Source organism: Esox lucius, chromosome 6 (genome assembly GCF_011004845.1).
Source record: "Esox lucius isolate fEsoLuc1 chromosome 6, fEsoLuc1.pri, whole genome shotgun sequence".
Taxonomy (NCBI): Eukaryota; Metazoa; Chordata; class Actinopteri; order Esociformes; family Esocidae; genus Esox; species Esox lucius.
In genome coordinates, this window is record NC_047574.1 from 12,578,351 (window position 1) to 12,591,578 (window position 13,228).

The 13,228-nt window shown below is 40.5% G+C and overlaps 1 protein-coding gene across 4 annotated transcripts in view; it reads right to left on the reverse strand.

Annotated features, from left to right (window-relative positions):
* The window catches only part of kcnh1a (potassium voltage-gated channel, subfamily H (eag-related), member 1a), a 66,704-nt gene that overhangs the window by 13,449 nt on the left and 40,027 nt on the right, over window positions 1-13,228 (reverse strand). The gene's annotated exons all lie outside the window — the stretch shown is intronic.

Consider the following 13,228-nt stretch of genomic DNA (forward strand, 5'->3'; position numbering starts at 1 on the left):
GGTGCAAAAATGTTGTGGTTAATTTATTATTGACTGTTATGATGCAGCTTTCTGAAACACAGAGCCTCTGCCCAACAGATGCTGCAGATGCTGAGATGCTGCTATTCACAAACAATATGCACTCATCAGCCCAGCAACAGTCAAGGAAATCAGTTCTCAATCTAATCTGGTTGCTGCTGCAACTGTACTTTATTTGGAATGCGTCAAGAATGTATGCCGGATTAGTAGTCACAAACATGTAGTTTTGCTAATAGCAGTGTACATTTTATCACCTATTTTAGTCTTACTTATACAGTGGGGAGAACAAGTATTTAAAACACTGTCGATTTTGCAGGTTTTCCTACTTACAAAGCATGTAGAGGTAATCTTTATCATAGGTACACTTCAACTGTGAGAGACAGAATCTAAAACAAAAATCCAGAAAATCACATTGCATGATTTTTAAGTAATTAATTGGCATTTTATTGCATGTTTTTATCAGTATATAAAAACTCCGGACAACAGTTGGAAAACATTGATTGTGAACATGATGGAAGGTAAGAGGTACATATGCACTATTTCATAGAATGATTTACTAAAATGTGACTAAAGTTCTACCATTTTAGTAATTTCTTTGTTTACTATGGAATAATATTTAGGCTCTCTCTTGTTCACTAGTTATTTAAAGTTATAACAGACTGATAAAAAAGAAAATGATTGATGACTCAAAGCTGCCAAAATGAATACTGGTTTAAAGCATACTTTTACATAAAATTACAGCAATAAGCCCTGGATGCTGATTGAGATCTATAGTCTTGACTCTTTTGGTTTTTGGTTTAATGTGAACTGCTGTTAGTGGAAAGGCTGGGATGGGGATGTGAACTGTTGTTAGTGGAAAGAGCTTAGATGGGGATGTGAACTGTTGTTAGTGGAAAGGGCTGGGATGGGGATGTGAACTGCTGGTAGTGGAGAGGGCTGGGATGGGGATGTGAACTATTGTTAGTGGAAAGGGCTTGGATGGGAATGTGAACTGCTGCTAGTGGAAAGGGCTGGGATGGGGATGTGAACTGTTGTTAGTGGAAAGGGCTTGGATGGGGATGTGAACTAATGTTAGTGGAAAGGGCTGGGATGGGGATGTGAACTGCTGGTAGTGGAATAGGGCTGGGATGGGGATGTGAACTGCTGGTAGTGGAAAGGGGCTGGGATGGGGATGTGAACTGCTGTTAGTGGAAAGGGCTGGGATGGGGATGTGAACTGCTGTTAGTGGAAAGGGCTGGGATGGGGATGTGAACTGCTGGTAATGGAAAGGGCTGGGATGGGGATGTGAACTGCTGGTAGTGGAAAGGGCTGGGATGGGGATGTGAACTGCTGTTAGTGGAAAGGGCTGGAATGGGGATATGAACTGCTGTTAGTGGAAAGGGCTGGGATGGGGATGTGATCTGCTGTTAGTGGAAAGGGCTGGGATGGGGATGTGAACTGCTGGTAGTGGAAAGGGCTGGGATGGGGATGTGAACTGTTGTTAGTGGAAAGGGCTTGGATGGGGATGTGAACTGTTGTTAGTGGAAAGGGCTGGGATGGGGTTGTGAACTGCTGTTAGTGGAAAGGGCTGGAATGGGAATGTGAACTGCTGGTAGTGGAAAGGGCTGGGATGGGGATGTGAACTGCTGTTAGTGGAAAGGGCTGGAATGGGAATGTGAACTGCTGGTAGTGGAAAGGGCTGGGATGGGGATGTGAACTGCTGGTAGTGGAAAGGGGTGGGATGGGGATGTGAACTGCTGGCCACATTCAATAGCATGCAAGGTTTTAGGTTTCAGGACATTTAATAGGAAAATAAACTGAATCAAACACTTTACATGCAGCAAATGTGTTTGCATATCGGATTTACACTGCAATGTATTTGATTTTACAACCAGAATTATTAATCATAATTAGTTCCCCATCTTGGAATTTTTATGGTCAGCCCATTAACCTGGGTTGCATAAGAACCACTCAGGCAATTACATTTGTCCCAACTATCAATGGTATTGAGCTTTTTTTAAGGAGTACTTTTTTCCTTCTTTACTGACATGACATCTCATGGAGATACATCTGCAGTATAATGTATTACTTTTAATTATATTGTATTACATTTAGCATATTTTATTTAACAGCGTAATTTCCTCTCACTACCTTCCATTACCCAGCATGCACCATTTTGTCAAAATGTGTCCACACATGCCATCCCCATGGACAGGAAATGTCCTGGCAGAAAGAGACATGTTTCTGATATGCCTGTACAGCTCTGGCCTCTAGATTAGATTAATGTGGTTGAGAGGGAGGTGGTCTGTCTCAATAAATCACCAGAGTTTATTTAAGGTCTATAAATCTGACTGAAGACCGGCCATTAAACACACTGCTGCAAATGGCAGGAGAGGGAGAATGTCGATACAATTCAGGGTCAACATCTGCCCTCTCACTAAACTCCTAACCATGCTTTTCCATCTATAGCAACATCATTCTTGTCATTCCCTGCTAGTCCATCTATAGCAACAATTCATTTGATTCTATTCCCTCTATCCAGTTCTATTCACCTGATTCCCCTCTTTATATGTATATACCCCATTTGGCACTCTTTAAAGGCTTATTCCTGAATTTGGCTTGCTGTGAATATGCAGAGGAGACTCCCACTTTCCTTCCCTAACCTCAGACAATAATTTCTTAATCCACATTATGGATTGGTGTATACATTCATATAATTGAGATTATGTTTTGTTTGCAAATTGAAACAGATGACTGTCAGGCTGTTGAACCATAAGCCCAAAACAATGCCCAAGCAAAAAAAAATAAAAGCTTTGTTAACAACTGATACAGACCACTTTGTTTCACAGATCTCCCAGTGAACATTTACAGCCACTTCTCTCCCTCAAGTCCTTACTTCATTTGGCTTTTGTTCTACTGGTCTATCCCTGTATTCTATTCTGTCTTTTCCACTCCACTACTGCAACTCTAACTTCTGTTACACATCCATATAGGATCAACATGTCTTAGTTAAAGTCCTTGGTATGGTAAGGTGGTCCTGCAGTGTTTAGTGAACACAAAGGAAGAGGTCAGCAAAGATCAGGCTCAGCAAGTTTGTTGCTGATGAGGCAGGAATGGACAGATGGGCGAGCGGGGGTTGGGCAAGGGGGTGTGTGGGCTGAGGTGGGGTGTGGGGGGGGGGGGTAGGATGGGGGGGCTGGTGTGAGGCCAAGTATAGGCCTCAGGCATAAGTTCACTCAGTCAACGCAGGACAACATACTGATTCAACAGTACTTTAGCTTAAACTGCAGACAGTCCCAGTGGTGGCTCTAGATGTCTAGTGCCCCAATAAAGTGCCAGAGTAGTTCATTTGCAGTTTTCCAAAGCTATTTGGGGGTGTGTTAGTCCAATTGTTTTTGTTGTGTTGCAAAATGTCATTTATGTTTTGGCTATTCTTTAGGTCTTGCTGCCTCCGTGACTCGAGCTACGAAATGATGTGTCGATATCAATGTTCACCATTTCTTCAAGTTCAGCAGGGGGTTACCTCCTTGATAGAATGATATAACTTAACACACACAGTTAACACTATTAGAAAGCAAAACATTTATTTTTTTTACAATTAGTTAGCCCTGCATTTTGGAACATGGTTTCTTTTGGCTTGTTTTCTTGGCATGTTAAATCTGACAGCTTAAATTTAATGGGCAGGTTTTGGTAAACATTTAACAAAGTCAACTAATGAACAAGACGTAACTACAACTTGTGGATGGAAAACATATCCCTACTTCAAAAAGCAGTCCATTTTGAATTTATGACAAAGCTGTCATGTTTTATTAAAGAATGTAACTTGTTTAATGAGGTCAGGGGTGCCCCACTCTATAGTACGGAAAACCCTGAAATGTAGTGACAGTATTATTACTGAATTATACCCTTTGCTTAAGCTACTCATCACAGAAGGAGTTGTACAGTATTTAACTGTTATCCATTTTTTTACTAGCCGGCTTCCACCTGTACCATACTGATCGCTTCCCAGAACAAGAACAAAATTAAAAGAAAGTGCTTCCACAGGACTGTGCAAAAAATGTGGCACTTGAAAGTTGAACTAAGGCCATTTATTCGGGTAGTAAGTTTTTTAATAAAATAAATATATATAAATACATTAATATAATATATATTCAAATATTCAAAATAACTCAACACACAGCCATTAATGTCTAAACCGCTGGCAACAAAAGTGAGTACACCCCTAAGTGAAAATGTCCAAATTGGGCCCAATTAGCCATGTTCCCTCCCCGGTGTCATGTGACTCATTAGTGTTACAAGGTCTCAGGTGTGAATGGGGAGCAGGTGTGTTAAATTTGGTTTTATCGCTCTCACACTCCCTCATACTGATCACTGGAAGTTCAACATGGCACCTCATGGCAAAGAACTCTCTGAGGATATGAAAAAAAGAAGTGTTGCTCTATGGCCTAGGCTATAAGAAGATTGCCAAGACCCTGAAACTGAGCTGTAGCACGCTGGCCAAGACCGTACAGCGGTTTAACAGGACAGGTTCCACTCAGAACAGGCCTCGCCATGGTCGACCAAAGAAGTTGAGTGCATATGCTCAGCGTCATCTCCAGAGGCTGTCTTTGGGAAATAGACGTATGAGTGCTGCTAACATTGCTGTAGAGGTTGAAGGGGTGGGGAGGTCAGCCTGTCAGTGCAGACCATATGCCGCAAACTGCATCAAATTGGTCTGTATAGCTGTCGTCCCAGAAGGAAGAGTCTTCTAAAGATGATGCACAAGAAAGCCTGCAAACTGTTTGCTGAAGACAAGCAGACTAAGGACATGGATTTCTGGAACCATGTCCTGTGGTCTGATGAGACCAAGATAAACTTATTTGGTTCAGATGGTGTCAAGCTTGTGTGGCGGCAACCAGGTAAGGAGTACAAAGACAAGTGTGTCTTGCCTACAGTCAAGCATGGTAGTGGGAGTGTCATGGTCTGGGGCTGCATGAGTGCTGCGGGAACCATGAATGCCAACATGTACTGTGACATACTGAAGCAGAGCATGATCCCCTCCCTTCGGAGACTGGGCCGCAGGACAGTATTCCAACATGATAACGACCCCAAACACACCTCCAAGACGACCACTGCCTTGCTAAAGAAGCTGAGGGTAAAGGTGATGGACTGGCCAAGCATGTCTCCAGACCTAAACCCTATTGAGCATCTGTGGGACATCCTCAAACGGAAGGTGGAGGAGCGCAAGGTCTCTAACATCCACCAGCTCTGTCATGTCGTCATGGAGAAGTGGAAGAGTGGCAACATGTGAAGCTCTGGTGAACTCCATGCCCAAGAGGGTTACCAGTTAGGGCCTACCGTTCTCATATAAGACTGAATTTAATAAAATAACAGAGGTACCCCAGATATGGGGTACTTACATTCCAGGAGCTAATCACTCCAGATGTTCTGCCAAATTATTTTGGCTGGTGTTTACAACTGCACTGCAACAGCTACTGGCTGATCCAATCAATGAGGTGGAAAGTTCTCTGAATTCTACACTGAATTGGAGGGTTTATTATTTTCCCAAACAGAGGAAACTAATGAAATGTTCAACAAGATTTACTTACAGACAGAAACGTATTACTGGAAAGCGTGTCAAACATATGCCACAGAAATGTACTGACCAGGAAGTAAAAAACTATTGTGACAATACAAATTGTGACTTTTTTTCCAAGGACAGCAATGCCAACATGCAGTACATCAATGAACGTGTGGAAATCTGCATCCCATCAAAAACATTTTTTATCACACAGCAACCACAAGCCATGGTTCACTGGTGAGCTTACCTGGCTGTGCCAAAGAGTAAGTCCACAGGGCTCTGCGCTCTGCCAAAGAGGAGGACCTTAAGAGCAGGTACACAGCTTTCTATAGAGAGGCCAGGACACTAAAATCTGAACAATCTGCCAAACAAAGGTTTAAAGTTCTAGCAACAGTTCTCGCATGTCTGCCCGTCTGTCTGGCGAGGCATCAAACAGATTACCAACTATAAACCAAAGGCCCCCTGGCTGCAGATGATCCCTCACAGCCAAAGACACAAAACCAGTTCTACGGCTAATTTTAATTTTGTGTAAATGGATGAATGAAGGTGATTCTAATTCTTATCCACATCTACTGTAACAAAGTTCAGGTAGTCATGTGGGAGTAGAGAACATTTTGCAGATAAGCTACCTATAACCAGACTCCAGGCTTGAAACCATATTTTCTTGGTAGCAGGCCTGTACAGTGTGAAGTTGCTGGGAATCTTCTGGTAGTCAAACCTCTAGATTTTCCATTCTTTCAACAGTCCCTGCATCAGTGAGAATTAAATATTCAGGTGTCCCTTAGAGGTTACAAAACTGCTAAAATAGACCCAATTATCCACCTTTGACAATACCCCTGACAAGTTGAGAATTTTGTATGATAAGACATAACATTTCCTGTGTTCCGCTGTTCCAGACATCATCCAGATCTCAGTAGGTGAATTTGGCAGTGTTTACACAGACAGCACAATTCTGCCATTTCTTTCCCTTCGAACAATAAGTAAAAATACAAAAGAAGAATTTGTCTGTCTGTGTAAACATTACGTTTGGCAAAAAAGTGCAACAAAAGCATGACATCTGTGTCTTTACATAACCATCAGTCATTTAACGACACTCTGAAATGCCTCACATGACTCCAACACTATCATGGTGTCAGCCTATCATGGGCCATTCTGCAATTGGATACTATCCTTCTAGATTTAGTATTTGTGATATCAGAAAATCCACCTTGTGTCATGTCATATTGACTTGGTACTAGAGGTATTTTCACCTTAGTCATCATGACTAATGACAAACACTCCAGCATTTCAGCATTACTGTCCTCCAAGGCTAAAATGGTTAAGCCCGTGTCAGAGAGACATGATGGCCATCGATGCCATTACACATAATTTTGTCAATGGTTTTGGATCTGGTCACAGACATTAACGGAGTCCTGCTCCTAAATAGCACAGCCAAGGCATCTTGAATATTTTGTAATTTGTATTTCACTACAGTCCAATGTATTTTGTAACAATACATTTTAACAATTCTGATAGAAATTGTGTTGTTTGGGTGTTGAGCTAATTGAAATAACAATACCCAGCAGTTTGATCATTTAGTATCCAGAACAAATAGAAATAAGTCAATTTCATAGAAAGAAAAAAGATCTTGGTTAAAGTTGCTCCATGGTTTTGTTGGTAAGACACACTGAAATAACACCATCATGCCTAAATAACCACAACAGCATATTGAATACGGTTTAAAACTTTAACTTAAAGTAAGGCATCAGTGTTCAGTGTAAACAAACTGAATTCACAAAACTTGACTCACAAAACCCAAAAAAATACACCCCCAAAGTTTTGAGAACCTTGCAAGCAAGGTAAAACAATGTTGCCTGCAGGCATGGCAATGGAAAAATGAGAACAAATATCTGGGTTAGTCCTTAGATAGTGGCATCCCTGACGAGAGAACTAACAAGATTTGGTGGAAAGTATGACTTTTTCACTGATAAGTATGTGCCTTTAGTTTACTATTTTGGACACTGTGGTATGAGCTGGATAAAAGCCTCCGTTCTGGAACGTTGTTTCCCAGGTAATGTACAGGTAATGTAAGCATTCATCATTAAGGTTGTGTGACACATTTCAGATGGTCTCTCTGCATTACAGTTGTGTGACACACATTGTGTGGCTTGGGGTTCAAACTCCGGATAATAAACATATGTCATGGAAAAGGGATGTATAATTGCAGGAAATTTAAGTTAAAATGGTTTTAAAATATACATTTGCTTCATGGCCCATTATGTATAAAATACAGCAAATTAGCTTTCAAACTGCAGATATTTCCCTCTTCCAAAAAGAGGCATATGAAAACTTTAAGACATTTTGGGGTCCAATGGGTCGCGAGGTCAGGGTATGTTAATACACTGATAAATTCTGGTATCCCTAGTGAACTTTACCACATAGGACAATTTTGTAACTGGACCATCTCAAATAGTATTTGCAGTATATTATTGTTGGTAAATGTACACTGTACTTTTGTTAAAATGGAAACACTTTAAAAAGTGGGAATTCAATACTTTCTGGTGTTTCTCAACACCAACAGTGTTCAATTTACTCATTAAAATTGGCTGTGTAGGTCGCTAGGAACTACAAACTGCCTAAATAGCCTGATAAGATGCAGTGGGTGTGTGGAGATTACACATGGGCACGTTGGTGTTCGTCCAGCAATGACATGAAACATCAAAACCAATGCCTCAAATGTCGTGCTGAAGGTTCAGGATCATTGCTGTCTGAAAACAACCCCTAACCCTGGCCTAGACACTAGGAGTACAGCATAAGCAATACCACCAGACTTTCACAGAGCCTTTTCAGAGGTAAGGCGGACCTAAGCTCTCACTATGTCACCAGCCAACGATCCTCCTCAGATCTCCACTAGTGTTTAGACTCTGGAGGGTAAGGGCAAGGGGATGTCTCTGGAGAGGCTGTGGGTATTCTGGTGACTCACTTGGTCGGTCACTCTGGCAGTGTGTAAAATGGTAATAGCTGACAAATACTGTATTCTTACAGTATGTCCTTGGGAGAATATCAATTACATTTCATTGATTCGTTGCAAACTTTCCCTTTCAAAACCTTTTGGATGTGAAGATCAGAGGTCCCTCGCCTCTCACCTTATTATCCAATGGGTTTCCAATCAATGAAATGCCATTGAGATTCTCACCTTGACTTTTCCATTAATTTCCTTTCTCTCAAAGCCTATTGAGGGACAGCGTAAAGATTCCTCCCCTTGGGCTTCAAAGCATTTTCAAAGAAAGGTATGGAGCAAACAAAGGCGTAGGAATAAAGAATTTCACAAAACGAAGACAACACTAATGATCAATTTCATAATTACTTTAAATAATTGTATTCATCCATTGTATTATGTTTTTCTAACATTATTTCAAGGTTATTTTAGATGTTTTCTTTTTTATTAATTCTTCAGGCATACTTTAAATTATCAAGAAATTGACTATAGGACTAAGAGACCTGACAAGCATTTCATGTGACATTTCGAAAGACATGCAGAAGATTTCTGGCTGCTAGGTCAATGCAACTCACTTGACCGTTTCTTTTTACTAGACATATGAAGCTGCCAGAAAGTCCTAACTGTTTGTCTGTTGTGAAATATGGACCCTGATGTTATAAATTATCATCACCTAGATCATGTACAGTACAGGACACAGGCGCAGAGGAGGTGGAACCAGGACTTTTAACTAACAGGCTTAAAAACAAAAGGCTCAAACAGCAACGTCACTTAAAACCAAAATAATGTCCGACACCAAACACAGGGAACCGGGGAATCTAAACAGAGGGGTAATGAGGGCTAAACACGACAAAGTTGATATCAATTAACAGGGGATGGGAACAGAAACACAGAAACACACAAACCAGAACTAAAACACATTGAACATATTAACATAGAAGTGCAACAGCCTTTATAGACTTTACGAACATATGTTTCTAACAATATACATCTCCGTAAGAAATTAAGAGACCACTGCACGTTTTTCTTTCTTTTCCCAAAAAGTTGAAAAGGAAAGTTTTGAGTGAGGAACAGAAGCGTTCAATTTGCAGTGGTCTCTTAATTTTAACCCTTCTCTTCATCACTCAAAACCTTCCATTTCGACTTTTTTGGAAAGGAAAGAAAAAGGTGCAGTGGTCTCTTAATTTTTTCCGGAGCTGTATATATATATAACTGCCAGCATTGCTGTCAGTATGAATAATTCACTCTCTCTCTCTCTCACACACACACACACACCGAAGTTTTAATTTAAGCACATCTGTATAAATGTCATACCAATTACCTGAAGATGGAGAAGGGAGTCCTTAAAGATGTGTAATTTCGGTGCCACTCTTACCTAATAGTGCACTATTCTTCACTAGTGCATTTGGCCACGATTAAAACAGTGCAGTGTAGTGACAAGGGCACAGGGTGCCATTTGGGACACTCAGCAAATGCTCCTCTAGGCTGAGTAAAGAAAGCCTCAGGTACAAACCGGAACTTTCCATGGTCATCAAAGCATTGGGTTTCACTAAAGCTGATGAAAAGCTCTACTGACTTTGACTTTAACAATCTCAGCCCGTTTCTAAAACAGACGTGCATCCGTTTTTTGGTGTTTGGCATCTAATGTTGCAAATTTTAAATGACAACAGGCTTCTATTATGTACATTTGTCATCCAGGGTTGTTGTCGCTATACAAAAACTGCGTGCCAAATAAACCCTGCGACATTTTTCTATACATTCTTGCCAATCGCAACACACATACAAAAATACACACACCACACACACACATACAAAAACAATCATCATGACTAGGGTTTCAAAAGTATCTATAACTGGACAACTTCTATAACCAGAATATTTGGTGGCAATATCTAATCAATGCAACACTGACATAATCTCCAGTTAAGACACTGTCAGCTTGAACAGCCAATTCTAACGCTATATCTGGCAGATCAAATAGAACCAGCAAGGACTGGGTTCATTCCTGGAAGTAGCTCAACCTGGAAGTAGTGGAGGGGGCCCATTCCCCGGCCAACATCCATGATTGCTCTTGCAGACATCTGACCCCCGCCAGAGCCAAGGCAGTGCCAACATGCACCCATCGACCCGCTGTGCGGGAACCATGGGCACTGTGGGTACGCCTCGACCAGGATTCAAACTACCGGTCGCAACGCAAGCTGTATTGCAAGGTAGACCACTGTGCTACTCAGTGCTATTGAATGTTGTCAACACAGGCCAATTGTGATATATGTTTGTGATAGAGATTGTGAAAGATGTTTGTGATAGATGTTTGTGATAGATGATTGTGATAGAGATTGTGATATATGTTTGTGATAGAGATTGTGATAGAGATTGTGATAGATGTTTGTTATAGAGATTGTGATAGATGTTTGTGATAGATGTTTGTCATAGAGATTGTGATAGATGTTTGTGATAGAGATTGTGATAGATGTTTGTGATAGATGTTTGTGATAGAGATTGTGATAGATGTTTGTGATAGATGTTTGTGATAGATGTTTCTGATAGAGATTGTGATAGATGTTTCTGATAGAGATTGTGATAGATGTTTGTGATAGATGTTTGTGATAGAGATTGTGATAGATGTTTGTGATAGAGATCGTGATAGATGTTTGTGATAGAGATTGTGATAGATGTTTGTGATAGATGTTTGTGATAGATGTTTCTGATAGAGATTGTGATAGATGTTTGTGATAGATGTTTGTGATAGATGTTTCTGATAGAGATTGTGATAGATGTTTGTGATAGATGTTTGTGATAGAGATCGTGATAGATGTTTGTGATAGAGATCGTGATAGATGTCAAGGGACATAGCCCTCCAATGATACTTCTAAAAACCAATGTATTAGCAGCCAGCACGTTAACATCACAGTTTGGAAAACCGCTTGTCTGACATAATCACAACCATTTTTTTTTTAGCTAATGATAATTTAAAGCATTTAACTCAGTCAAAACACCTAAACAAACGTTGTAATTCTGTTCCTAGTATTCACTGGGTTGGTCTTGTAGTTATCTCTTAATGCGGCAGTACAACCTAGCGTGACACCTGGGGAGAAAACACATTTACTCAATTTGTAATTGGCTCAACCATTAGCTCAGCTTACCCCAAGACAACAATTTTAATTCCATCAGAATAAACATCTACAAGTATGAACAAACCACCATGAAACCTGGTTACATCTGAAACAGACTCCATGAGACTCAAATAATAAGTGGTTCCAACTCTCTCCGCTACCAATAAATTATTTAACTATAGTATATAATATGTCATTTATAAACACACCAAGAGCTTATGCCAACAGTCAGGCCCCATCAAAAACTGAAAATATAAGCTTATTTACTCCAATTTGTGAACAGAGTAGATCTAAACAAACACTTTAGAGCATTAATGGTCAGTTCTGGGCAGAAAAGAGGTTCTAGGCAGAAGTTAAAGCATTTTCCAGGCATTAATGACAGCATGTTCTAGTCAGAAATGGAAGCATGTTCTAGTCAGAGATGGAAGCATGTTCTAGTCAGAGATGGAAGCATGTTCTAGTCAGAGATGGACGCATGTTCTAGTCAGAGATGGAAGCATGTTCTAGTCAGAGATGGAAGCATGTTCTAGTCAGTTGTCCACATCGTTTTCACGTTATTTCACCATACCGTATTGACATAAACAACGCTGCTTTTAGACTGAATTAAAACATATTGCATGGACCATTTCAGTCACTAGTATGTAATATTCCTGCGTGTGAAATGATAACATTATCCTCCCATTAGAATGTTGCTAGATGTGCTCAGAATGAAGTAATGGCAATTACAAAATGAGACCATTTGTGACAATGTCTTCCACCCTCTCCCACTCTGCTCCACTAAATCAGTAATTGGATATTCAAGGCAGTGTTGTATTGATTGAGCCATGCCAGGCTGAGATCCAAGAGCTCATTGATAGCCAGCATTTTGCAGTGATCAGTACCCTATCTATCTATCTATCCAATTGTGCAGAACACAGCCATGGTTAAGTGGCGGGCCAGTGATCAGTTCACACGGTTACATCAGTTTGCACGACTATACACTGATCGCATGCCTACACACTGATCGCATGCCTAGACACTGATCGCATGCCTACACACTGATCGCATGCCTACACACAGATTTGCTGCAGTATGTTTTGAACAGTGCCATGCACAATCAGAGTGAATCACCCCTTTGTGAGTCATTCATTACATTGGGCAAAGTGGTGTGCATTTCTCTACAAGTGTATAGTGATACCGTTACCACCGATAGAGTCTTACAGTAGCTTTAGTGTGTCAAGTTGTACTCTGATTTTGAGTTTTTTAAGGTTGGTAAGGAGATTATATTGAACAGAGCAGAGGCTTAAGGGTAGGATTCAATTAGATAAACACATAGCCTGTCATTGCTTCTCAGGGGTGTATGAGGTATAACTGCATTGGAGGTGTTGAATTGGTGACTGGCCCCTTATGTGCTTATATGTGCTCCTTATATTCTATGCAAGTTAGATATTCAGCAACTTTGCTGGCAAGTTAATTTAGTTAGACGGCTAGCAGGTGGTGTTCAACGTCATTATGGGATGTTGTTTTACTATTCTATTGAACTATTTTTAAGATAGCATACCTGATTCAATATTCTAGCTAATCAGTAAGCTTTGATGAGAT